We start from the raw sequence: 26,535 nt of genomic DNA on the forward strand, positions 1-26,535 counted from the left end.
AGGAGTCGGACCCCTAAATGAATGTTATCGACGGAAGCTCTCTCTCTATGGGGCAAAACAGTGGCATGGTTAGTTCAGGTAGTCAACCGATAGCGGCGCTGTGGCTAATAAGTGTTGCCAAAGGAACAGAGGTGTGCGAGGATATGAGGAAAGGCTAGGCAGGGAAGGGGGTTGCTACCGAGGAGGAGGGCTGCGTGGGAGGGGGTAGTGAGAGCAGGGAGCAAGAGGGTGGAGGAGCATGCTGTAAGGCTTAATGAGCCATGAAAATAAGGCAGATGGCGGCTGCGCGCGTGCACACGCGCGTAACCGCAAGCTTGAGGCCAGCAAAAGGCTCTGGTAGCACTTTGAAAACCCACTTACTAAATATCTCGCAGAGCAGCACATGCGCTGACTCAGGTGAGACCTAAAAAGTAGGAAAAAAGTGTATGATACATAATTTTCATTTTATTTATGTTTTTGTTTCGTTTTATTTCTTGATCTGAGTTGGATTGCTAAATTTTTAAAAAGTAGTCTGAATGTGGAGGTAAGCAACACAGTTGGAAGCCACGCAATAAGAAGATAAACAATGCTGGATGCACCAGGGGAAGCAACATAGAGGTGGGGGTGAAAGCAACACGGGGTGGAGGCAGAGCAATGTGGATTGTGGGTGTGAAGGACACAGGTGAGAGAAAGCAGCATGGAGTGTTGCAAAGGCACACGAATGGGACATCAGCGCATGGGAAGGAAAAGAAACATAAGAGGACGAGCGCAGCCCAGAGAGGGTTAAGAGAGAAGCACACAGGCAAGAGGAGGCAACACAGAGAATGTTCATACGAGGAAGAGAAGTACACGACGGAGGTAGCTCGAAAACCAGTGGCATAGCAAGAGTGGGTGAGGCAGGCGGCTCAAGTTTTGGGGGTGGCAGCCCCCACCTGCTCTTACCTGTGGCACTGCAGGGGGCTAAATGCTGGATTTGTTTGACAGCACCCCCCTCCCCTCCACTCCTCTTGGGTCTTAGCTGCCGCAGGGAGGCAAAGCCTGGAACCGCCACAGGCGGCAGAAGGAGTAGCTACGCCACTGGATGAAAACACATGCACTTTCATGGACTGCTTAATCAAAAATAAAAGGATAGCGTCTTAAAAGTAAAGCAGTGAAAAGTAAAGATGTCATGCTCGAGGGTTGGACAAACACAAGAGCCAAAGCTAAGCCCATACGAGCCAACGAATAAGAAGCAAGCAAATGAAAGGGACAGTAAAGCCACCAATGGGAACTAGTGGGCGGATTCTAAGCCACTGTAAGCTGTCAGCAGGTCTTTTTGCAAACAAATGCCTTATGCAATCCAGTAGGCCATCACTAAAAAGTATTGACCCATCAGGATATTTTACAGCTGTGCAGGTTAGATTTCTAAATCTGCCTTTTCCTCATTTGTGATAGCACCGCTGGGATGATATTCCTTGCCAATCTATATATACAAAGGTGGCTTGAAGCCGTTACCCTTGGGCATTAGCTCAGCCCAAGCATTGCACAGTGAGTAGTTCTTTAGACCGTGCCAAGCTGACAGCTAAATGCCTTCATGTGCTGCAAACACAAACGTAGAACCACCACTTGCCCTCTTGTACCTTAGTACAAATAATATTATTTGGGAGAACTTGAATTGGGGAAGGGTCGACAGATCCCGAAAGAGGTGTTTCACTCTTCTTTTATTGGCATCTGTAAATGCTTTTCCAACATTAAACAGACATTTCAAAGGCCACCAGTTCATTTCTGGAGTAAATATTTTGTTACATGCTCCCAGGGAAGCTGCTAAAGCTATGTTTTCAAAGAAAATATGCAATTTACTTGGCAGTTCTAGGAATAAACTTCATATTTCATTGGCCCGTGCTGCAGACACAAATCTCATCAGCGGCCTTGGTATTTTTCCTAGGAACAGACCACAATGACTTTTTCTGCCCTTTTCACCCTGGCATGTCCTACTGTTGTTTATTGTGTGTGGGTTTACACATCACTGAAACCCATTCCATGCATCCAGTGTTTAAAAACAACTCTTGCTTGGGCGAGCTGAGACTGGACTGGCACTAACTTTTGAAAGGGCATGCCACTTAAATTAACATTATTTTTATTGAATTTTGGATGGTGTAGCTGGAAAAAAAGCTGCAGCTTCTGAACTTTACTCGCCCCAGAATTCTGATGTGCTGTTGATGTGTGGCAAAAGTGATGCAGGGGTGATCTGAACTTGGTAAACGTGCCTCGAGCTCCAGGAAATTTCCCATAAACGTCGATTCACTAGAATGCCAGGTTTAGTGGCATTGACGTCACAAGACCTACAATGACATCACAGGGTGGATCGAAGGCCATTAGAGGCCTGCTAACCTGCAGCCTCCATGCGTGTCCGTTAGTGCCTGTCGATGCTACACCCTCGACGAGGAAATAGAGTTTATTCTCCTCTCCTGCCTGGTCAAGCAACTCCCGAATTTTGGAAGACAATCCATTACCTTAGTTATTATGCAGTCACTACTTATTTTTGTCTTCCTGTAGTGTCTTGAGCCGAACAAAAATAATATTGATGTGCGATCTGAATGTCTACACACCTTGCAATGCCCTGTGTGCTTCACTTCCACAGAACAATCCCCCATCCAAAGTCCCCTACTGAGTAAAATATGCAATTGACAACACCATTACACGAGGCACAACTTCTGGCAACATCATGTACACAATGATTTCCATCTCAAGTTATGCTAACACATCCCCCATCTGTAACAAACACATACCATCAACCAGTTGAAAACTGTACACCCCAGCAAAAAAAACACAAACAGCAATGTTCTATCTACACATCCACTGAAATAAGGCGCCACGCAGATCTGTAACAGTATCTGAAAACTTCTAATATAATCCATCACTAAACAATACATTTGTGTATCCCAACTTTGCCAGTGCTCGCACTGGAATGTCTCACACATACATCATTATACAGGGGTGTAACCCTGCCCTGTGTTCCTGGCTGTATATGAAACTTGTATCCTGACGTTTTGTTTGTGTGCGCAGAGGCCTATGCCTGTCCATGGTACAATCTGTTCTGTGACCTGCAGGGGTGCACCAGATGTGCCCTCATAGTGGGAATAGAGCTAGTGTTCAGTACTTGGGTAAGTCACACCAAGCAGTTATAGCAGCGTACCGTGATTTTGTGAATCTTTGGTATAGCCGTACCTTTTAAGTCTCGCCTAGACGAAAGCAAAAGCAAAGCTTTTGCTGTCTAGGGCGAGACTACTTATGTAATCACTTTTAGGGGAATGTGGACAGCAGACTGTCACGAGCTTCTCCTGCCGGAGATTTGACCTCGTGGGCGCGCACGCCCAGCCCGGCGCCTTGCACGTCCCCTGCCACAGATTCCTTGAACACACACGTACACACATGCACACGCAGGCAGGAAGGCAAACACACACACATGCGCGCACCCCCCCTACTTCCCCCACTCACCGGCACCCACCGCCGCGCACCTACACACACGCACGCACACACACACAGACCCCCCACCACACACACGCGCACACACACACTCCCAACCCCGCTCACCGGGCACACGCAGGGCTTCCATCACTGGGGGGGGGGGGGCGGGCACTGTCAATGTGCCCCGACGCCCCCCCTCACCGGCTCCTCTCGTCCTGTCCCTCCGTGTCCAGACTCCGCAGCCCGCTCCGTTGTTTGCTTTAGGCGCTTTGACGGCCCCCTCCCTACGCCGCACCAGCCGCGCAGCACCTAGTCAAGCGCTACCACTGTCACGAGCTCCATGTCACGCCGACGTGCACTCTCACGCCGTGCCTACAACGCGCAGGTGCACTTTCACTTTCCCTTGTTATTCCTCCGCGCCGTTCCCACAACCACGCAACACACTGAATGTTTCCAGGCTTGCCGTGCACCCTCCAGCCTCCGAATGTGTTGGCTTTAGATGCAAGGAATCGTCTTTGGGAGAACTTGATGCAGCGAGCACAGATACACACGTATATTAAGGATAGGTAAAAACGGCCCTCTTCCATGGCCGAAGCGGTAATTGGCTGCCATTTGCCCAGGTGTTAATGAGATTCAGAAGATATTGAGTTCATAATCCTCTGCATGAAGCGTGACGCACAAGCTTTTCTAAATGGCTGTCCACTCTTCCTTTGCCAAGCGAACCTTCCATCTTCTTATGCGTTATTCAGTTTCTCTTACTGCAGGCACGATTTGCTTTGGCGTCTTTACCCCTCTCCCTCCCGTTGTTTGCCTTGTTTACCCCACCCTCCCTCCTTCCTCCCGTTGTCCGTGCCTTCTCACTTTGGTGGAGCATGTGTGCACGATTTCTTTTTTTAAATTATTTTCGAATATGTCCGCTAAGCTTGACACATTGTTAACTAGCGAGAAATAGCGCTGCAGACCCTGTGGACACGGTTCATGTGCTTTGTACTGCTGACGCACATTCTGGATATCATGGGTCTCTGCTGCACGTGTCCAGCTTCACCGATCGGGACATACACGTCTTTGGGTCACGTGGCTTCTGTGGGTGAGTTACACCAGTTGGTGTCAGATATGTGGGGGCTTCTGAACATCTCCATGATAAATGACTGTTATTCTTTTTGGATTATTGAGAGCGTCATCCTGTCTTTAAAATGTGTTGGTGTCACCCAAAGGGTAGGTTCTTTGAGACACTGCTGGGTTCCCAGAGCATGGCATTGCTATGTATGAAGAGGTGCTTTGACTGAGTCTCCAGAACTGACGTGACTCTCCCTTTTTAGCTCCTTTTCCATGAAGAAGGCGTTGGATCCCCGGACCGTATGGGACTGAGTGTTCAGTGATTGTGACACGTGATTGACAGAAGAGAGTCCAGTTAAGTCTCTTCAGTGAAATGGGGATTTTATGTCCCAAGTGATTGCATTAAACTTGTATAACTGAGGAAGCATTCAGTCTTTACACCTGGATTCTTTTTGGGAGAGTTCGCAGCCAGTCTGCACATCAGATGAACAGACAGCATGAGTGATCTTGGGCAGAAGACGCTTTCACTTCAGCACCAGGAATAGAGAAGTAAATATTCTCAGTGCACATTCAATCGGCTGGAATAAAGGTTTATTCAGAAGTGCTGATTTGGAAACACTGTGTTAACAGGTCTCAGGTGTAATCCCCTGTTCCAGAGGCCCAGTGGTGAGCATTTAGCTGGATAACGAATGTTGCAGGAACCCTCTGCTCCCAGCCCTATGTGTAATACATGTTCATCCCTTGGTGACCAGTGATGTTAGTACATACAAGACACAGACAACCCTGTGGAGTGAGCAGCACAAGAGCTCCACTCAGGTAGAGTAAGCAGCCCCCCTGCCTCCCCCAGGCATCCTCTGTACAACCTCTGGTGTGGACCTTGATGCACTGCCGACAATCCCAAAACTCAACCACTCCCCTGAGAGGGCGTAGACCCCCTGTGGTCTCTAGACATTGCAGACACACAGGAAATTTTCAAAGAGGGTGAGGATGGGAGTTGTCATGAGTGTGAGGCTTCGCTGGCATTATTTAATCCAAGTACTGCCACCAGGTGTCAAACCAGACCGGGAACTGGGAGGGTGGCGGGTGTGAGGAGAAAGATGAAAGAACAAGCAATTGCAATGTAAAAGGTCTCGCATTCATGCGACTTTTAACTATTGGCATTGTAAATGACAATGCTATTTAAATAAAAGGCATTGTCATTTCCAATGCCAATAGCTCAAAGTCTCGTAAATGCGAGACCTATTGCATTTCCAATGCTTGTTTCTTTTTGTAAGGAGAGAGCATGGTCTACTGTCCACTCTTGTGTACAGTGCCACTTTGGTGTGAACCCCAGACCCTGCACTGACATTTTGTGTGCATGTCCAGTGTGTGCATGTATGGTAGATGTGTAGTTCATGTACGAGAGTAGGACTCTGTGTGTGGTGAGAGTTTGAGAAATGGTACCAGTGGGATCTATTTGGGATGGCCCATGGTTTAGCATGGAACAAGAAGGAGAGTGGCTGCAGCTTTCACAGACAGTGAAAGTGTATTGACTATATTCCTGTACCTGAAGAATTGAGACCCAGGCACCAGAGTGAGGAAGGATGGTGACCCTGAAGAGCAGAGAGCTGCTGAATTACTCTTCCTGAGCAGATGGTAAAGGTGAGGGATGAGATTGCAATTCCTGTTGTTCAGGGACAGGAGGTTTCTGGGAAGGCCACATCAAGTGCAAGGACGACTCTCGATAAATCCTGCAAACTATCAATAATGACAGATGCAATATTCATAGAATTTAATCAAGAACCACCCCAGCACTCCTGCAGGCCCCCTGGAAATGTCCCATTTTATAACATTTATTATTGTTTTCCCTAACACCGGACACAAGGCATTCTTGCTAAGATGTGTTTTGGAACCACATCTAAAGCAATATGCCCAGCTCATTTTATGTGTGGGTTTGCTATTCTTAGCTGTATAAGACAATGCATTTACAGTTTCAGGAATTTGTAGAGAATTTAACGAATGTGGAACAGGTTCAGCTGCAATACTTTTGCTAGAAATAACTGAACGTTCCATGACTTTGGCCATATCCAATACTTCAACTAAAGTGGGACAACGAAAACTAAGTAAGCCTTCTTGATCTTCCTTGAGTTACAACCAAAAACAAATTGACCCCTGATGAAAGTGTCTAACGTAGCTCCAAAATTACATTTTGCTGCAAGAATCTTGAGAGCAGAAATTAACTCTTTGATAGACTTCTCCTGAGTATGCCTCCTGTAACATTAAATCTTCCAAGCAGTAAACTTGGTTGCTCTGTAAACTTATTTTTAGGCCTTGTAGTTTGCTTCCAAATAACTCATTCCAACCATCACCATCCCCAAGAGGTTATGAAGCAGGTAAATCTGTTCAGAGCTTTAATCGCAGTAAAGAATAGCTTTTTTTTCTTTTTGGAGTACGTTTCTCAGTGTCATTGGCCACTAAGAAATTTTCAAAGCTGTTGAAACATTTTTCCCATGAGAGTGGAGATTTTCTAGGAGTCTGGAGAAATGGTTGGATTTGCACAAACTGCTAAATATTAGAAATTATAATTGCTGCAAATAATGATCAGATCCTCCTTGCTTTATTTTTATCAAGTCCTTTTTTTGTTTTTTTCAAACACAAGAAGTAAAATCAGAGAAAATACCTTAAAGTATAGTTTTTATTTGACCTACGGTTCAACGCTCCAAAACCTGTAAGCTGGTAGCAGCAGTGAGGTAACTTCCAAATGAGGCAACAGACCAACGATCAGTTTAATCCAAAGACTGTCAACCAATAACACTGAAATAAGCACAAATCGAGGGTAAAATGCTGCAAAGTTGGTAAAATACATGGATATGAACCTGCTTAAATATGGCCTTAACGTTGTGACCAGGGCCAGCGCTAGGCATGGGCATTGTGGGCAGCTACCCAGGGCCTCAAACTCAGCCCGCCAGCATGGGGCCGTGCACTGGTAGGACGTCCTGTTGTTTCCCTGGCGATCCATTTTAAAGAAAGGTGTCGCCTTGCGATTAGGGTCCATGGGAGCCCCCCACCCCCGGGCCTCTCACGGACGGTGTCTGGAGGCCTAGGGGAGGAAGACGCTTCCACTTGTCCAAATTGCAAGGAGACCCATTCACAGACACTGTGGAACACCCATTGTCCAGCATTTTTGCACTCCCACAGTTTTAACTTTTAGCCCACAAGCAATTCTCACACCTATCGGACTGAAGACGTGAGAATTGCTTGTGGGCTAAAAGTTAAAACTGTGGGGGGCGCAAAATATGTGAAGATGGCAATTGTTAGACATGACATCATTGGTGTGAGTCTCCTTTCCATTTTGACGGATTGCCTCCTCTGTTTTGATATGTTTTTGCTGCATTTATTCTTTGGGCACTATGCCACTGCTAATCAGTGCCACAGTGCAAGTGCTCCCTACGTTAAATTAATGTACTAATTGATTATTCCCTAATTGGTTTATTTGATTTATCTGTCAGCCCCTAGTACGGTGCACCATGTGTGCCCAGGGCTTGTGTAAATCAAATGCTGCTGGTGGGCTTGCAGCACTGGTTGTGCCACCCACAGAAGCAGCTTGTAAAGTGTGTCTCAGGCCTGCCATTGCATGGCCTGTGTGCAGTCTAGCACTGCCTTGTCGACTTGGCCACGTGCACCCACTTGCCAGTCCCTCAACCTTCCCTCTGCTTCATATTAGACACCCCTATGGTAGGCCCAAGGACAGGGTGCATTTTAAGTCTAAGGTAGGACATGCTCTGATGTGTGTAGCATGTTCTAATAGTGAATTACAGTCATTTTCGTTTTTCACTATTGAAGGCTACCTGTTCTCATAGGCCAGAATGGGCAGTTAAGATTATTACATCTTTATAATCCTAACTGAGTCAGGGAACATGGTAGAAATTCGAATTTAGTATGCCTGAATTCAGAATACCAAAATACATCTTTTAGTAAAGTTTATTTTAATATTTTGTGTTTGCAGATACCACTTTTAGAAAGTAGGTATTTGCTTGCCTAACCATTTGAGCCTGCCTCTACTGGGTTGTGTATTCTTTGTCTGGGTTTGTGTGTGACAGGGCTGGGCAATTCCAGGAGACAGGCTGGGGCAGCCCAGTGGTGAACAGAGAGATCTGCATCTAGATAGGAGGGATTGCACCTGGGACCTGAATAGGGCTGAGCCTTCCCTCTGCAATGCTGGCTCCACCCCCATGGCGTGCCTGATGTCTCTGCTCTGCAATGTGAAAGGAGAGGAGGAATCACGTCAACAGAGTGCTCCAGAGCTGTATCTTCCCTCCCCTGTGCTGGCTCCACCTCCTGTGGGCCGGCTAATGTCTCTGCCCTGCACAGTGGAAGGAAGAAGAGAGTCATGTAAACAAAGTGCTCAGGAACTGGTTTGAACTAGAATTCAACTGGGAGGGTTTGGGGAAATTCCAGAAATGAACAGGTGCACACCTGTGTAACCGCAAGGTATATACTATTACAGAGTACAGAAGTCCAGGCAAAGAAGGGCGGGCGGTAATCCCTCGTGACCGCTCAAGGTGGGACCCCAAGGATCCACACAAATTGCACAGTAACAACAAAGCCCCTGCACTGGAAACAAACAGTAATATCTTGATGATTTACGGTTTCAATGAGAAAAGTAAGATGAGCACATCCAGATTTAAGTGAGTCGACCAATTAATGCAAAGAAAGAGTTCAAAGGATGTAAAGTTCTTGGTGTATAACACCGGTTTAATGTTCCTCTGTACTGGCCAACACGTGTTTCATCGCAGGGAACAGACTGCGAATCTTCAGGGCTGGGTATAGCTACAAAAAATGCATTTGTAAGGGTGTTCTACACAAAATTAGATTTAAAGTGGTATGTGTGACCGGGGTGAAGAAAAGGGGCATGCCATGGAGTGACATTGTGTCAATAGTGACTTGATAATGTAGGTGACTTTAGTGGGAGTGAACTGTGCATTTGATACTGTCATGTATCAACAGATGGTGAAATAGTGACCGTATTCGGCGAGTTTAGAAACATTTGTATTGACACTGACCAGTGTGAGAAAACGTGAAGGTGACGGAGTAAATAGTGGGTGTTTGTGTTTTTATTTATATCGGAAACAGAACCCCGCGTGACTTAAGTGACTGTCCGAATATACATATCAATTGTACTGTATAGCATGTATTATATTTAATGGAATATACCTAAGCATAGCTTTCTCAATACATAGTTCATTCCACTAGTGCATGGCAATCTGTGTCAAAAAATCAAGCATAGCTGACTTTACTTATGTGAAATTGTTAAATCATAACATCAAACTATTGTAGTTATTATGGATAAAAAACAATCAAGCCCAGTGGGATTTCAGTTCTTAAGTCCGGGGGGAGCGTCAACAGGTGTTGAAGCGACATTGGTTATGCCCACTAATGGTCAGTAGGAGTGCTAGAAGGATTAGTGCAAAAAGGAATAGCATAATGGCAAAGGAGGATAACTGGGAAGTAGCTGCAAGGGAGTGAAAACAAGTACTCCTAAAGGAACACCGACTGTAGTCAAACCCGTTAATGTTTAACCATGCGGTATGCAGTATTGTATTGCGGTAAAAATGCTGACTGAAAAGTAGACTGGGGCAACAAAGATCCTGGCAGGTCGTGCCAAAGAGAGAGATGAGTTGTCAATAGTTTCCGAAAAAACATGTTATAGCACTAGCAGGACTCACCCTCATAAGCTATGAAACGATAATGGCAGTTTGGCCACGTGTGGAGAATAAGCGTTGCTCGCGTAGTTGGCTGCCTCTAAAAATATACATATTGCGTGTTTCAAAGATGGTGTATACATCCAACAGGTTTAGTACAATAATAAACACGAAGAAAAGGCCCTCTCGTTCTGTAATCCTACCTCATCAGTGTTCAATGGAGGCCACAAACCGGGAGGAGAAGATTTAGCGCAGTAGCGCTCGAAATCTAAGACAGGCGGATACACCTGCATACAAAGTAAAGTAACAAAAACAATAATGAAGATCTACGATCCTTAGTAATAAGGCACTTCTTGTGGCTAATGAGAATATAGGGCCAAACAAGCGAGCGTAGTTAACCTGACTATCTGCATTCCCCCTCCTGTAGTTCCCGGCGCCGTTTTTCGAAAGACGGTCACCTGACAGGAAGTGGGGACGCTTTTTATAACCTAGTTCCGCTTTCGTTTGCCAGAGGAACTAGACCGATAGTATAGTATGCTGTTGATTCAAAGCCTGTCTATATTTAGAAGAAATACTTTGTTGAGACGAAGTATGGGTTAGGAAGGGGGGTGAAAGAAGGTGGTTATTTTGGAAAAATTATAAGTTGCTCCAGATAGTGGGTGTTCATAAAGGGGGCACATTATTAAAACTTCCGGAAACCAAAAGGGGGGAACAAAAATTGATCAATCAGTTTCTGGTCTCTTAGATGATTACCCCTCAAGGTTGTGTAATATTCTGGTAGAGAGAAATACAGTGTTGCAGATATATATGGATATCCGCTGTAACTGCAAATTATTGCAAGGATAAAAAACATCGGTGAAAAACATAGGTAAAAATATATAGGAAAAGAATAGGTAAAAAATAAATAAATATACAGACGTCAACATGTTAAATTCATACATATTCAAAATTCGTGTGACATTCATCAATTCACTGGAACTCGTGTGACATTCCTAAAGAACAAGTATCCATCCTACTGGTGTTGGTGTACGTTAGGAATCTACTTGTTTTGTTAATGCAATGTAATGATGGGAAAACAAATATATAACACGTCTCGGTTCAATTCCCCAGGAAATATTGCATCTCGGGGTCATAATTCAATCCGAATTCTATGCTGCGTAGACGCATAATCCAAGTTGCTTCTTTGCGTCTGAGGGCTAGTTCTCGGTTGCCACCTCTCACATGTACTGGCACTGTTTCAATACCATAGAAACATATACGAAAATCTTCAATAGCAGGTTGGCATTTGGCTACATGTAGGGCAACAGGATATTTTGGGTCTTGTTTTTGGATGGCCCTCATATGTTCTGAGATTCTGTCTTTCAAACTCCTAATTGTACTGCCCACGTATTGTTTCCCACATTGGCATTCTATTATGTATATTACATATTTAGTAGTGCAGTTGATATTAACTCTGATATCATACGTGTCTCTGTTGGGTCCGTTAAATGTCGTGGTTTTGTGTTTTGCCCATTTACACATTGCACAGAAGCCGCATTTGTAAAACCCCTTGCTGCGTTGTGTCAGCCAGTCAGGGGTCATATCCGTTCGTGGAACAGTGGGGCTGAGTCTATTCCTCAAAGTTCTTCCTCTGCGGAAGGTTATTTGAGGAGATACAGGTATTAAATCTTTCAGTATCGGATCGTTTTTAAGCAGACTCCAATGTTTGGTCATACTGTTGCGGATTGATTTGTGTAGACTATTAAACTCGGTAATCATTCTCACTGTAGAGTCTTTCGCCTTACTAGAGTTGTTCATTTTTAGTGTTTCCGATCTCGTGATTCTGGTCAGTCTCTTTTTAGCCGAGGATAGGGTGTCTTGAGGATAACCTCGTCTCTCAAATCTCAGTTCCATGTCCTGTAAGGTGTTGACTAGATCACTGTCTTTGCTGCAGTTTCTTCTAGCTCTGAGAAATTCCCCAAAGGGTATAGATCTGATCTGGTGTGGTGGATGGAAACTGTCTGCTCGAAGAATAGCATTGCAGGACGTAGGTTTCCTGTAGAGTCTACTATGTAATTCATTTTCAAGGACATAGAATTCCAGGTCTAGAAACTCCATTTTGGTTTTGCTGGACTTCATGGTGAAATTCAGTTCCCAGTTGTTGTGGTTGAGGTGTTCAAAAAAACTAAGGAGTAACTCATCTGAACCTGTCCAGAGTAAAATGCAGTCGTCAATATAGCGTCCCCAAAAAAGGATGGAGTCGGTATATGAGATGCCTTGGGTGCCCCAAATGTGGTCAGCTTCGAAAGCACCCATGAAAAGATTGGCGAAAGATGGTGAGAACTTTGAACCCATGGCTACTCCGCGTTTTTGTCTGTACCAGTGTTTTTGAAACATAAAAAAGTTGTTGTTAAGGATCAAGTTCATCATAGAGATTAGCATTTGTGTGTGAGCCCACAGGGATGCTGGTCTATTAGACAAAACACGCGTGATTGCTTCAATACCCAGGACTGGATTGATACTCGTATATAGAGCGACAACATCCATTGTCACTATAGTGGTGTGCGGTTGCCATTCTAGGTCGCTTAGTACACTCAAAATATGTTTGGAGTCTTGTATGAAGGAGGGTAGGTTTTTTACTAATGGGCCTAGAAATACATCTACGTATTCTGCCAGTCTCTCTGTTGGGCCCCCTATTCCCGAGACAATAGGTCTGCCTGGTGGAAAGGGGAGATCCTTGTGGATTTTAGGAAGTGTGTAAAGCCATGGGTGTGTTGGTTTGAGTACTTTGAGATAAAGGTGTTCGTCTTCATTTAGGAGACCATCTTCTTTCCATTTCTGTAGATGGTTGTTGATGGTCATAGTCAAAGTACCCATAGGGTTTGATGCAATTGGTTCATAACAAGAGGTGTCTGCTAGTTGGTTTAGTATTTCGTTGTTGTAATCGTCTGTATTCATAATCACAATGTTACCTCCTTTGTCCGCCTCGCGGATCACGATGGTGGGAGTCTGTGTGAGTGTAATGAGGGCAGTACGCTCTCCTTTTGTAAGATTGTCTTTAAAAGTAAATGTTTCATTTAGTTTCTTGGTGTTGATTTTGTTAATATCGTCGAGAACCCGTTTGTAAAATGTGTCAATGTTGTTACCACCAGGTAGTGTCGGTGTCCATGTGGATTTACTTTTAAGACCACTAACAACCCCAAGGTCTGTGTCTATGTTCAGTTCTTCCAGAAGCTGACCCATCTCTAGGGGGCTGTCCTCACAATCGGTAATAGATAACAAAAGATGAACAGCTTGTATATCTTTTATTGTTGTTACATCATCAGAAAAAACATCAGGAATGTTTCTAACATTTTTGGGGTTGGTGGTTTTTCCAGCAAAATACTTTTTCAATTTTAGGCTCTGTACAAATTTAAAGAGGTCTATTTTTGTTTGACATGTGTCACCTGTTGAGAAGGGGTTGAAATTGAGACCTTTTGAAAGAAGGCTGGTCATGTCAGGAGTTAGTGGGAAAGAGGAAAGGTTCACCGCTAGAACTTCATTAAGCTCTTTTCCTATTTCTTTGTTCCTGATCTTAGTTTGCTTCGATAATCTTCGTTTGCTACCCCGGCTGCCTCTATGGGTCTTTGGTTTGAAAAATCCCTTTGGGGTTGGGTCTTGTTCCCTTTGCGCATACGTTCTAGTTCCACTAAAAAAGGAGTACTATTGCTATCTTGCATATCACCCCTTTCTTGTTCAGGTTCGCTTACACCTGCAGAGTTTAGGGATGCATTGCTGGATGAGACAGAGCTGGGGGCAGATGAATTATTTCCACTTTTTTTAGCATTTTTGGGTCGGATTAGTGAATCATATTTGCGGTCATAAGTGAATATTCTACCATTCCGGTAGTCCGCATCGTCTCTCTTGATTTGTCTCGCCTTTCTGTTTTTTATTTCTTCCTGATGCTTCAATAATACCTCATCTAGAATAGTGTAATTTTTTACAGTGGGTTCAGGCATGTTGAGATCTTTTATTTCTTGTTCTAGTGCCGCAATTTCCCCCAGTAGTTTGCTGGACTTGCGATCCGCACTTTCTATCAGGATGTCCATAAGGGCAAAAGAGTTATTAGTTACGGAATCTTCCCATTTCTTCACTAGGTCTAAATCAAGATCATCATATGTCGGGAAGGTATGAGAGTGTAAGCCTCTCGGTATTTGTTTGAGGCGCATATATTGTTTGAGAGTCGTAGAATCCCACCAACGTGAGTTCTCTTGTTTTTTGAGTCTTTCTAGTTTCTTGAATTTGTCTTTAAGGCCCTCCACTCGGGGTGGGCCAGCATTGGCCGTGGCAGTGTGGGTAGGCATGCCTTTTGCTAGATTTTCAAATAAATCGGCTGCTATTTTATCCCTATCCATTTTGGAATAGAGATGTGGTTGGTTGTCAGAAAGTTGATGTGCTACGTCGTGAATTGTGGTTAAAGGAGATGCAAGCGGGGGGCAACCTTTACTGGAAATCAGTATACTAGAATTCAACTGGGAGGGTTTGGGGAAATTCCAGAAATGAACAGGTGCACACCTGTGTAACCGCAAGGTATATACTATTACAGAGTACAGAAGTCCAGGCAAAGAAGGGCGGGCGGTAATCCCTCGTGACCGCTCAAGGTGGGACCCCAAGGATCCACACAAATTGCACAGTAACAACAAAGCCCCTGCACTGGAAACAAACAGTAATATCTTGATGATTTACAGTTTCAATGAGAAAAGTAAGATGAGCACATCCAGATTTAAGTGAGTCGACCAATTAATGCAAAGAAAGAGTTCAAAGGATGTAAAGTTCTTGGTGTATAACACCGGTTTAATGTTCCTCTGTACTGGCCAACACGTGTTTCATCGCAGGGAACAGACTGCGAATCTTCAGGGCTGGGTATAGATACAAAAAATGCATTTGTAAGGGTGTTCTACACAAAATTAGATTTAAAGTGGTATGTGTGACCGGGGTGAAGAAAAGGGGCATGCCATGGAGTGACATTGTGTCAATAGTGACTTGATAATGTAGGTGACTTTAGTGGGAGTGAACTGTGCATTTGATACTGTCATGTATCAACAGATGGTGAAATAGTGACCGTATTCGGCGAGTTTAGAAACATTTGTATTGACACTGACCAGTGTGAGAAAACGTGAAGGTGACGGAGTAAATAGTGGGTGTTTGTGTTTTTATTTATATCGGAAACAGAACCCCGCGTGACTTAAGTGACTGTCCGAATATACATATCAATTGTACTGTATAGCATGTATTATATTTAATGGAATATACCTAAGCATAGCTTTCTCAATACATAGTTCATTCCACTAGTGCATGGCAATCTGTGTCAAAAAATCAAGCATAGCTGACTTTACTTATGTGAAATTGTTAAATCATAACATCAAACTATTGTAGTTATTATGGATAAAAAACAATCAAGCCCAGTGGGATTTCAGTTCTTAAGTCCGGGGGGAGCGTCAACAGGTGTTGAAGCGACATTGGTTATGCCCACTAATGGTCAGTAGGAGTGCTAGAAGGATTAGTGCAAAAAGGAATAGCATAATGGCAAAGGAGGATAACTGGGAAGTAGCTGCAAGGGAGTGAAAACAAGTACTCCTAAAGGAACACCGACTGTAGTCAAACCCGTTAATGTTTAACCATGCGGTATGCAGTATTGTATTGCGGTAAAAATGCTGACTGAAAAGTAGACTGGGGCAACAAAGATCCTGGCAGGTCGTGCCAAAGAGAGAGATGAGTTGTCAATAGTTTCCGAAAAAACATGTTATAGCACTAGCAGGACTCACCCTCATAAGCTATGAAACGATAATGGTAGTTTGGCCACGTGTGGAGAATTAGCGTTGCTCGCGTAGTTGGCTGCCTCTAAAAATATACATATTGCGTGTTTCAAAGATGGTGTATAAATCCAACAGGTTTAGTACAATAATAAACACGAAGAAAAGGCCCTCTCGTTCTGTAATCCTACCTCATCAGTGTTCAATGGAGGCCACAAACCGGGAGGAGAAGATTTAGCGCAGTAGCGCTCGAAATCTAAGACAGGCGGATACACCTGCATACAAAGTAAAGTAACAAAAATAATAATGAAGATCTACGATCCTTAGTAATAAGGCACTTCTTGTGGCTACTGAAAATATAGGGCCAAACAAGCGAGCGTAGTTTACCTGACTATCTGCATTCCCCCTCCTGTAGTTCCCGGCGCCGTTTTTCGAAAGACGGTCACCTGACAGGAAGTGGGGACGCTTTTTATAACCTAGTTCCGCTTTCGTTTGCCAGAGGAACTAGACCGATAGTATAGTATGCTGTTGATTCAAAGCCTGTCTATATTTAGAAGAAATACTTTGTTGAGACGAAGTATGGGTTAGGAAGGGGGGTGAAAGAAGGTGGTTATTTTGGAAAAATTATAAGTTGCTCCAGATAGTGGGTGTTCATAAAGGGGGCACATTATTAAAACTTCCGGAAACCAAAAGGGGGGAACAAAAATTGATCAATCAGTTTCTGGTCTCTTAGATGATTACCCCTCAAGGTTGTGTAATATTCTGGTAGAGAGAAATACAGTGTTGCAGATATATATGGATATCCGCTGTAACTGCAAATTATTGCAAGGATAAAAAACATCGGTGAAAAACATAGGTAAAAATATATAGGAAAAGAATAGGTAAAAAATAAATAAATATACAGACGTCAACATGTTAAATTCATACATATTCAAAATTCGTGTGACATTCATCAATTCACTGGAACTCGTGTGACATTCCTAAAGAACAAGTATCCATCCTACTGGTGTTGGTGTACGTTAGGAATCTACTTGTTTTGTTAATGCAATGTAATGATGGGAAAACAAATGTATAACACGTCTCGGTTCAATTCCCCAGGAAATATTGCATCTCGGGGTCATAATTCAATCCGAATTCTATGCTGCGTAGACGCATAATCCAAGTTGCTTCTTTGCGTCTGAGGGCTAGTTCTCGGTTGCCACCTCTCACATGTACTGGCACTGTTTCAATACCATAGAAACATATACGAAAATCTTCAATAGCAGGTTGGCATTTGGCTACATGTAGGGCAACAGGATATTTTGGGTCTTGTTTTTGGATGGCCCTCATATGTTCTGAGATTCTGTCTTTCAAACTCCTAATTGTACTGCCCACGTATTGTTTCCCACATTGGCATTCTATTATGTATATTACATATTTAGTAGTGCAGTTGATATTAACTCTGATATCATACGTGTCTCTGTTGGGTCCGTTAAATGTCGTGGTTTTGTGTTTTGCCCATTTACACATTGCACAGAAGCCGCATTTGTAAAACCCCTTGCTGCGTTGTGTCAGCCAGTCAGGGGTCATATCCGTTCGTGGAACAGTGGGGCTGAGTCTATTCCTCAAAGTTCTTCCTCTGCGGAAGGTTATTTGAGGAGATACAGGTATTAAATCTTTCAGTATCGGATCGTTTTTAAGCAGACTCCAATGTTTGGTCATACTGTTGCGGATTGATTTGTGTAGACTATTAAACTCGGTAATCATTCTCACTGTAGAGTCTTTCGCCTTACTAGAGTTGTTCATTTTTAGTGTTTCCGATCTCGTGATTCTGGTCAGTCTCTTTTTAGCCGAGGATAGGGTGTCTTGAGGATAACCTCGTCTCTCAAATCTCAGTTCCATGTCCTGTAAGGTGTTGACTAGATCACTGTCTTTGCTGCAGTTTCTTCTAGCTCTGAGAAATTCCCCAAAGGGTATAGATCTGATCTGGTGTGGTGGATGGAAACTGTCTGCTCGAAGAATAGCATTGCAGGACGTAGGTTTCCTGTAGAGTCTACTATGTAATTCATTTTCAAGGACATAGAATTCCAGGTCTAGAAACTCCATTTTGGTTTTGCTGGACTTCATGGTGAAATTCAGTTCCCAGTTGTTGTGGTTGAGGTGTTCAAAAAAACTAAGGAGTAACTCATCTGAACCTGTCCAGAGTAAAATGCAGTCGTCAATATAGCGTCCCCAAAAAAGGATGGAGTCGGTATATGAGATGCCTTGGGTGCCCCAAATGTGGTCAGCTTCGAAAGCACCCATGAAAAGATTGGCGAAAGATGGTGAGAACTTTGAACCCATGGCTACTCCGCGTTTTTGTCTGTACCAGTGTTTTTGAAACATAAAAAAGTTGTTGTTAAGGATCAAGTTCATCATAGAGATTAGCATTTGTGTGTGAGCCCACAGGGATGCTGGTCTATTAGACAAAACACGCGTGATTGCTTCAATACCCAGGACTGGATTGATACTCGTATATAGAGCGACAACATCCATTGTCACTATAGTGGTGTGCGGTTGCCATTCTAGGTCGCTTAGTACACTCAAAATATGTTTGGAGTCTTGTATGAAGGAGGGTAGGTTTTTTACTAATGGGCCTAGAAATACATCTACGTATTCTGCCAGTCTCTCTGTTGGGCCCCCTATTCCCGAGACAATAGGTCTGCCTGGTGGAAAGGGGAGATCCTTGTGGATTTTAGGAAGTGTGTAAAGCCATGGGTGTGTTGGTTTGAGTACTTTGAGATAAAGGTGTTCGTCTTCATTTAGGAGACCATCTTCTTTCCATTTCTGTAGATGGTTGTTGATGGTCATAGTCAAAGTACCCATAGGGTTTGATGCAATTGGTTCATAACAAGAGGTGTCTGCTAGTTGGTTTAGTATTTCGTTGTTGTAATCGTCTGTATTCATAGTCACAATGTTACCTCCTTTGTCCGCCTCGCGGATCACGATGGTGGGAGTCTGTGTGAGTGTAATGAGGGCAGTACGCTCTCCTTTTGTAAGATTGTCTTTAAAAGTAAATGTTTCATTTAGTTTCTTGGTGTTGATTTTGTTAATATCGTCGAGAACCCGTTTGTAAAATGTGTCAATGTTGTTACCACCAGGTAGTGTCGGTGTCCATGTGGATTTACTTTTAAGACCACTAACAACCCCAAGGTCTGTGTCTATGTTCAGTTCTTCCAGAAGCTGACCCATCTCTAGGGGGCTGTCCTCACAATCGGTAATAGATAACAAAAGATGAACAGCTTGTATATCTTTTATTGTTGTTACATCATCAGAAAAAACATCAGGAATGTTTCTAACATTTTTGGGGTTGGTGGTTTTTCCAGCAAAATACTTTTTCAATTTTAGGCTCCGTACAAATTTAAAGAGGTCTATTTTTGTTTGACATGTGTCACCTGTTGAGAAGGGGTTGAAATTGAGACCTTTTGAAAGAAGGCTGGTCATGTCAGGAGTTAGTGGGAAAGAGGAAAGGTTCACCACTAGAACTTCATTAAGCTCTTTTCCTATTTCTTTGTTCCTGATCTTAGTTTGCTTCGATAATCTTCGTTTGCTACCCCGGCTGCCTCTATGGGTCTTTGGTTTGAAAAATCCCTTTGGGGTTGGGTCTTGTTCCCTTTGCGCATACGTTCTAGTTCCACTAAAAAAGGAGTACTATTGCTATCTTGCATATCACCCCTTTCTTGTTCAGGTTCGCTTACACCTGCAGAGTTTAGGGATGCATTGCTGGATGAGACAGAGCTGGGGGCAGATGAATTATTTCCACTTTTTTTTAGCATTTTTGGGTCGGATTAGTGAATCATATTTGCGGTCATAAGTGAATATTCTACCATTCCGGTAGTCCGTATCGTCTCTCTTGATTTGTCTCGCCTTTCTGTTTTTTATTTCTTCCTGATGCTTCAATAATACCTCATCTAGAATAGTGTAATTTTTTTATAGTGGGTTCAGGCATGTTGAGATCTTTTATTTCTTGTTCTAGTGCCGCAATTTCCCCCAGTAGTTTGCTGGACTTGCGATCCGCAGTTTCTATCAGGATGTCCATAAGGGCAAAAGAGTTATTAGTTACTGAATCTTCCCATTTCTTCACTAGGTCTAAATCAAGATCATCATATGTCGGGAAGGTATGAGAGCGTAAGCCTCTCGGTATTTGTTTGAGGCGCATATATTGTTTGAGAGTCGTAGAATCCCACCAACGTGAGTTCTCTTGTTTTTTGAGTCTTTCTAGTTTCTTGAATTTGTCTTTAAGGCCCTCCACTCGGGGTGGGCCAGCATTGGCCGTGGCAGTGTGGGTAGGCATGCCTTTTGCTAGATTTTCAAATAAATCGGCTGCTATTTTATCCCTATCCATTTTGGAATAGAGATGTGGTTGGTTGTCAGAAAGTTGATGTGCTACGTCGTGAATTGTGGTTAAAGGAGATGCAAGCGGGGGGCAACCTTTACTGGAAATCAGTATACTAGAATTCAACTGGGAGGGTTTGGGGAAATTCCAGAAATGAACAGGTGCACACCTGTGTAACCGCAAGGTATATACTATTACAGAGTACAGAAGTCCAGGCAAAGAAGGGCGGGCGGTAATCCCTCGTGACCGCTCAAGGTTGGACCCCAAGGATCCACACAAATTGCACAGTAACAACAAAGCCCCTGCACTGGAAACAAACAGTAATATCTTGATGATTTACAGTTTCAATGAGAAAAGTAAGATGAGCACATCCAGATTTAAGTGAGTCGACCAATTAATGCAAAGAAAGAGTTCAAAGGATGTAAAGTTCTTGGTGTATAACACCGGTTTAATGTTCCTCTGTACTGGCCAACACGTGTTTCATCGCAGGGAACAGACTGCGAATCTTCAGGGCTGGGTATAGATACAAAAAATGCATTTGTAAGGGTGTTCTACACAAAATTAGATTTAAAGTGGTATGTGTGACCGGGGTGAAGAAAAGGGGCATGCCATGGAGTGACATTGTGTCAATAGTGACTTGATAATGTAGGTGACTTTAGTGGGAGTGAACTGTGCATTTGATACTGTCATGTATCAACAGATGGTGAAATAGTGACCGTATTCGGCGAGTTTAGAAACATTTGTATTGACACTGACCAGTGTGAGAAAACGTGAAGGTGACGGAGTAAATAGTGGGTGTTTGTGTTTTTATTTATATCGGAAACAGAACCCCGCGTGACTTAAGTGACTGTCCAAATATACATATCAATTGTACTGTATAGCATGTATTATATTTAATGGAATATACCTAAGCATAGCTTTCTCAATACATAGTTCATTCCACTAGTGCATGGCAATCTGTGTCAAAAAATCAAGCATAGCTGACTTTACTTATGTGAAATTGTTAAATCATAACATCAAACTATTGTAGTTATTATGGATAAAAAACAATCAAGCCCAGTGGGATTTCAGTTCTTAAGTCCGGGGGGAGCGTCAACAGGTGTTGAAGCGACATTGGTTATGCCCACTAATGGTCAGTAGGAGTGCTAGAAGGATTAGTGCAAAAAGGAATAGCATAATGGCAAAGGAGGATAACTGGGAAGTAGCTGCAAGGGAGTGAAAACAAGTACTCCTAAAGGAACACCGACTGTAGTCAAACCCGTTAATGTTTAACCATGCGGTATGCAGTATTGTATTGCGGTAAAAATGCTGACTGAAAAGTAGACTGGGGCAACAAAGATCCTGGCAGGTCGTGCCAAAGAGAGAGATGAGTTGTCAATAGTTTCCGAAAAAACATGTTATAGCACTAGCAGGACTCACCCTCATAAGCTATGAAACGATAATGGTAGTTTGGCCACGTGTGGAGAATTAGCGTTGCTCGCGTAGTTGGCTGCCTCTAAAAATATACATATTGCGTGTTTCAAAGATGGTGTATAAATCCAACAGGTTTAGTACAATAATAAACACGAAGAAAAGGCCCTCTCGTTCTGTAATCCTACCTCATCAGTGTTCAATGGAGGCCACAAACCGGGAGGAGAAGATTTAGCGCAGTAGCGCTCGAAATCTAAGACAGGCGGATACACCTGCATACAAAGTAAAGTAACAAAAATAATAATGAAGATCTACGATCCTTAGTAATAAGGCACTTCTTGTGGCTACTGAAAATATAGGGCCAAACAAGCGAGCGTAGTTTACCTGACTATCTGCATTCCCCCTCCTGTAGTTCCCGGCGCCGTTTTTCGAAAGACGGTCACATGACAGGAAGTGGGGACGCTTTTTATAACCTAGTTCCGCTTTCGTTTGCCAGAGGAACTAGACCGATAGTATAGTATGCTGTTGATTCAAAGCCTGTCTATATTTAGAAGAAATACTTTGTTGAGACGAAGTATGGGTTAGGAAGGGGGGTGAAAGAAGGTGGTTATTTTGGAAAAATTATAAGTTGCTCCAGATAGTGGGTGTTCATAAAGGGGGCACATTATTAAAACTTCTGGAAACCAAAAGGGGGGAACAAAAATTGATCAATCAGTTTCTGGTCTCTTAGATGATTACCCCTCAAGGTTGTGTAATATTCTGGTAGAGAGAAATACAGTGTTGCAGATATATATGGATATCCGCTGTAACTGCAAATTATTGCAAGGATAAAAAACATCGGTGAAAAACATAGGTAAAAATATATAGGAAAAGAATAGGTAAAAAATAAATAAATATACAGACGTCAACATGTTAAATTCATACATATTCAAAATTCGTGTGACATTCATCAATTCACTGGAACTCGTGTGACATTCCTAAAGAACAAGTATCCATCCTACTGGTGTTGGTGTACGTTAGGAATCTACTTGTTTTGTTAATGCAATGTAATGATGGGAAAACAAATGTATAACACGTCTCGGTTCAATTCCCCAGGAAATATTGCATCTCGGGGTCATAATTCAATCCGAATTCTATGCTGCGTAGACGCATAATCCAAGTTGCTTCTTTGCGTCTGAGGGCTAGTTCTCGGTTGCCACCTCTCACATGTACTGGCACTGTTTCAATACCATAGAAACATATACGAAAATCTTCAATAGCAGGTTGGCATTTGGCTACATGTAGGGCAACAGGATATTTTGGGTCTTGTTTTTGGATGGCCCTCATATGTTCTGAGATTCTGTCTTTCAAACTCCTAATTGTACTGCCAACGTATTGTTTCCCACATTGGCATTCTATTATGTATATTACATATTTAGTAGTGCAGTTGATATTAACTCTGATATCATACGTGTCTCTGTTGGGTCCGTTAAATGTCGTGGTTTTGTGTTTTGCCCATTTACACATTGCACAGAAGCCGCATTTGTAAAACCCCTTGCTGCGTTGTGTCAGCCAGTCAGGGGTCATATCCGTTCGTGGAACAGTGGGGCTGAGTCTATTCCTCAAAGTTCTTCCTCTGCGGAAGGTTATTTGAGGAGATACAGGTATTAAATCTTTCAGTATCGGATCGTTTTTATGCAGACTCCAATGTTTGGTCATTCTGTTGCGGATTGATTTGTGTAGACTATTAAACTCGGTAATCATTCTCACTGTAGAGTCTTTCGCCTTACTAGAGTTGTTCATTTTTAGTGTTTCCGATCTCGTGATTCTGGTCAGTCTCTTTTTAGCCGAGGATAGGGTGTCTTGAGGATAAACTCGTCTCTCAAATCTCAGTTCCATGTCCTGTAAGGTGTTGACTAGATCACTGTCTTTGCTGCAGTTTCTTCTAGCTCTGAGAAATTCCCCAAAGGGTATAGATCTGATCTGGTGTGGTGGATGGAAACTGTCTGCTCGAAGAATAGCATTGCAGGACGTAGGTTTCCTGTAGAGTCTACTATGTAATTCATTTTCAAGGACATAGAATTCCAGGTCTAGAAACTCCATTTTGGTTTTGCTGGACTTCATGGTGAAATTCAGTTCCCAGTTGTTGTGGTTGAGGTGTTCAAAAATACTAAGGAGTAACTCATCTGAACCTGTCCAGAGTAAAATGCAGTCGTCAATGTAGCGTCCCCAAAAAAGGATGGAGTCGGTATATGAGATGCCTTGGGTGCCCCAAATGTGGTCAGCTTCGAAAGCACCCATGAAAAGATTGGCGAAAGATGGTGAGAACTTTGAACCCATGGCTACTCCGCGTTTTTGTCTGTACCAGTGTTTTTGAAACATAAAAAAGTTGTTGTTAAGGATCAAGTTCATCATAGAGATTAGCATTTGTGTGTGAGCCCACAGGGATGCTGGTCTATTAGACAAAACACGCGTGATTGCTTCAATACCCAGGACTGGATTGATACTCGTATATAGAGCGACAACATCCATTGTCACTATAGTGGTGTGCGGTTGCCATTCTAGGTCGCTTAGTACACTCAAAATATGTTTGGAGTCTTGTATGAAGGAGGGTAGGTTTTTTACTAATGGGCCTAGAAATACATCTACGTATTCTGCCAGTCTCTCTGTTGGGCCCCCTATTCCCGAGACAATAGGTCTGCCTGGTGGAAAGGGGAGATCCTTGTGGATTTTAGGAAGTGTGTAAAGCCATGGGTGTGTTGGTTTGAGTACTTTGAGATAAAGGTGTTCGTCTTCATTTAGGAGACCATCTTCTTTCCATTTCTGTAGATGGTTGTTGATGGTCATAGTCAAAGTACCCATAGGGTTTGATGCAATTGGTTCATAACAAGAGGTGTCTGCTAGTTGGTTTAGTATTTCGTTGTTGTAATCGTCTGTATTCATAATCACAATGTTACCTCCTTTGTCCGCCTCGCGGATCACGATGGTGGGAGTCTGTGTGAGTGTAATGAGGGCAGTACGCTCTCCTTTTGTAAGATTGTCTTTAAAAGTAAATGTTTCATTTAGTTTCTTGGTGTTGATTTTGTTAATATCGTCGAGAACCCGTTTGTAAAATGTGTCAATGTTGTTACCACCAGGTAGTGTTGGTGTCCATGTGGATTTACTTTTAAGACCACTAACAACCCCAAGGTCTGTGTCTATGTTCAGTTCTTCCAGAAGCTGACCCATCTCTAGGGGGCTGTCCTCACAATCGGTAATAGATAACAAAAGATGAACAGCTTGTATATCTTTTATTGTTGTTACATCATCAGAAAAAACATCAGGAATGTTTCTAACATTTTTGGGGTTGGTGGTTTTTCCAGCAAAATACTTTTTCAATTTTAGGCTCCGTACAAATTTAAAGAGGTCTATTTTTGTTTGACATGTGTCACCTGTTGAGAAGGGGTTGAAATTGAGACCTTTTGAAAGAAGGCTGGTCATGTCAGGAGTTAGTGGGAAAGAGGAAAGGTTCACCACTAGAACTTCATTAAGCTCTTTTCCTATTTCTTTGTTCCTGATCTTAGTTTGCTTCGATAATCTTCGTTTGCTACCCCGGCTGCCTCTATGGGTCTTTGGTTTGAAAAATCCCTTTGGGGTTGGGTCTTGTTCCCTTTGCGCATACGTTCTAGTTCCACTAAAAAAGGAGTACTATTGCTATCTTGCATATCACCCCTTTCTTGTTCAGGTTCGCTTACACCTGCAGAGTTTAGGGATGCATTGCTGGATGAGACAGAGCTGGGGGCAGATGAATTATTTCCACTTTTTTTAGCATTTTTGGGTCGTATTAGTGAATCATATTTGCGGTCATAAGTGAATATTCTACCATTCCGGTAGTCCGCATCGTCTCTCTTGATTTGTCTCGCCTTTCTGTTTTTTATTTCTTCCTGATGCTTCAATAATACCTCATCTAGAATAGTGTAATTTTTTTACAGTGGGTTCAGGCATGTTGAGATCTTTTATTTCTTGTTCTAGTGCCGCAATTTCCCCCAGTAGTTTGCTGGACTTGCGATCCGCACTTTCTATCAGGATGTCCATAAGGGCAAAAGAGTTATTAGTTACGGAATCTTCCCATTTCTTCACTAGGTCTAAATCAAGATCATCATATGTCGGGAAGGTATGAGAGCGTAAGCCTCTCGGTATTTGTTTGAGGCGCATATATTGTTTGAGAGTCGTAGAATCCCACCAACGTGAGTTCTCTTGTTTTTTGAGTCTTTCTAGTTTCTTGAATTTGTCTTTAAGGCCCTCCCCTCGGGGTGGGCCAGCATTGGCCCTGGCAGTGTGGGTAGGCATGCCTTTTGCTAGATTTTCAAATAAATCGGCTGCTATTTTATCCCTATCCATTTTGGAATAGAGATGTGGTTGGTTGTCAGAAAGTTGATGTGCTACGTCGTGAATTGTGGTTAAAGGAGATGCAAGCGGGGGGCAACCTTTACTGGAAATCAGTATACTAGAATTCAACTGGGAGGGTTTGGGGAAATTCCAGAAATGAACAGGTGCACACCTGTGTAACCGCAAGGTATATACTATTACAGAGTACAGAAGTCCAGGCAAAGAAGGGCGGGCGGTAATCCCTCGTGACCGCTCAAGGTGGGACCCCAAGGATCCACACAAATTGCACAGTAACAACAAAGCCCCTGCACTGGAAACAAACAGTAATATCTTGATGATTTACAGTTTCAATGAGAAAAGTAAGATGAGCACATCCAGATTTAAGTGAGTCGACCAATTAATGCAAAGAAAGAGTTCAAAGGATGTAAAGTTCTTGGTGTATAACACCGGTTTAATGTTCCTCTGTACTGGCCAACACGTGTTTCATCGC

This window comes from Lissotriton vulgaris, chromosome 1_2 (genome assembly GCF_964263255.1).
Source record: "Lissotriton vulgaris chromosome 1_2, aLisVul1.2, whole genome shotgun sequence".
NCBI lineage: Eukaryota > Metazoa > Chordata > Amphibia > Caudata > Salamandridae > Lissotriton > Lissotriton vulgaris.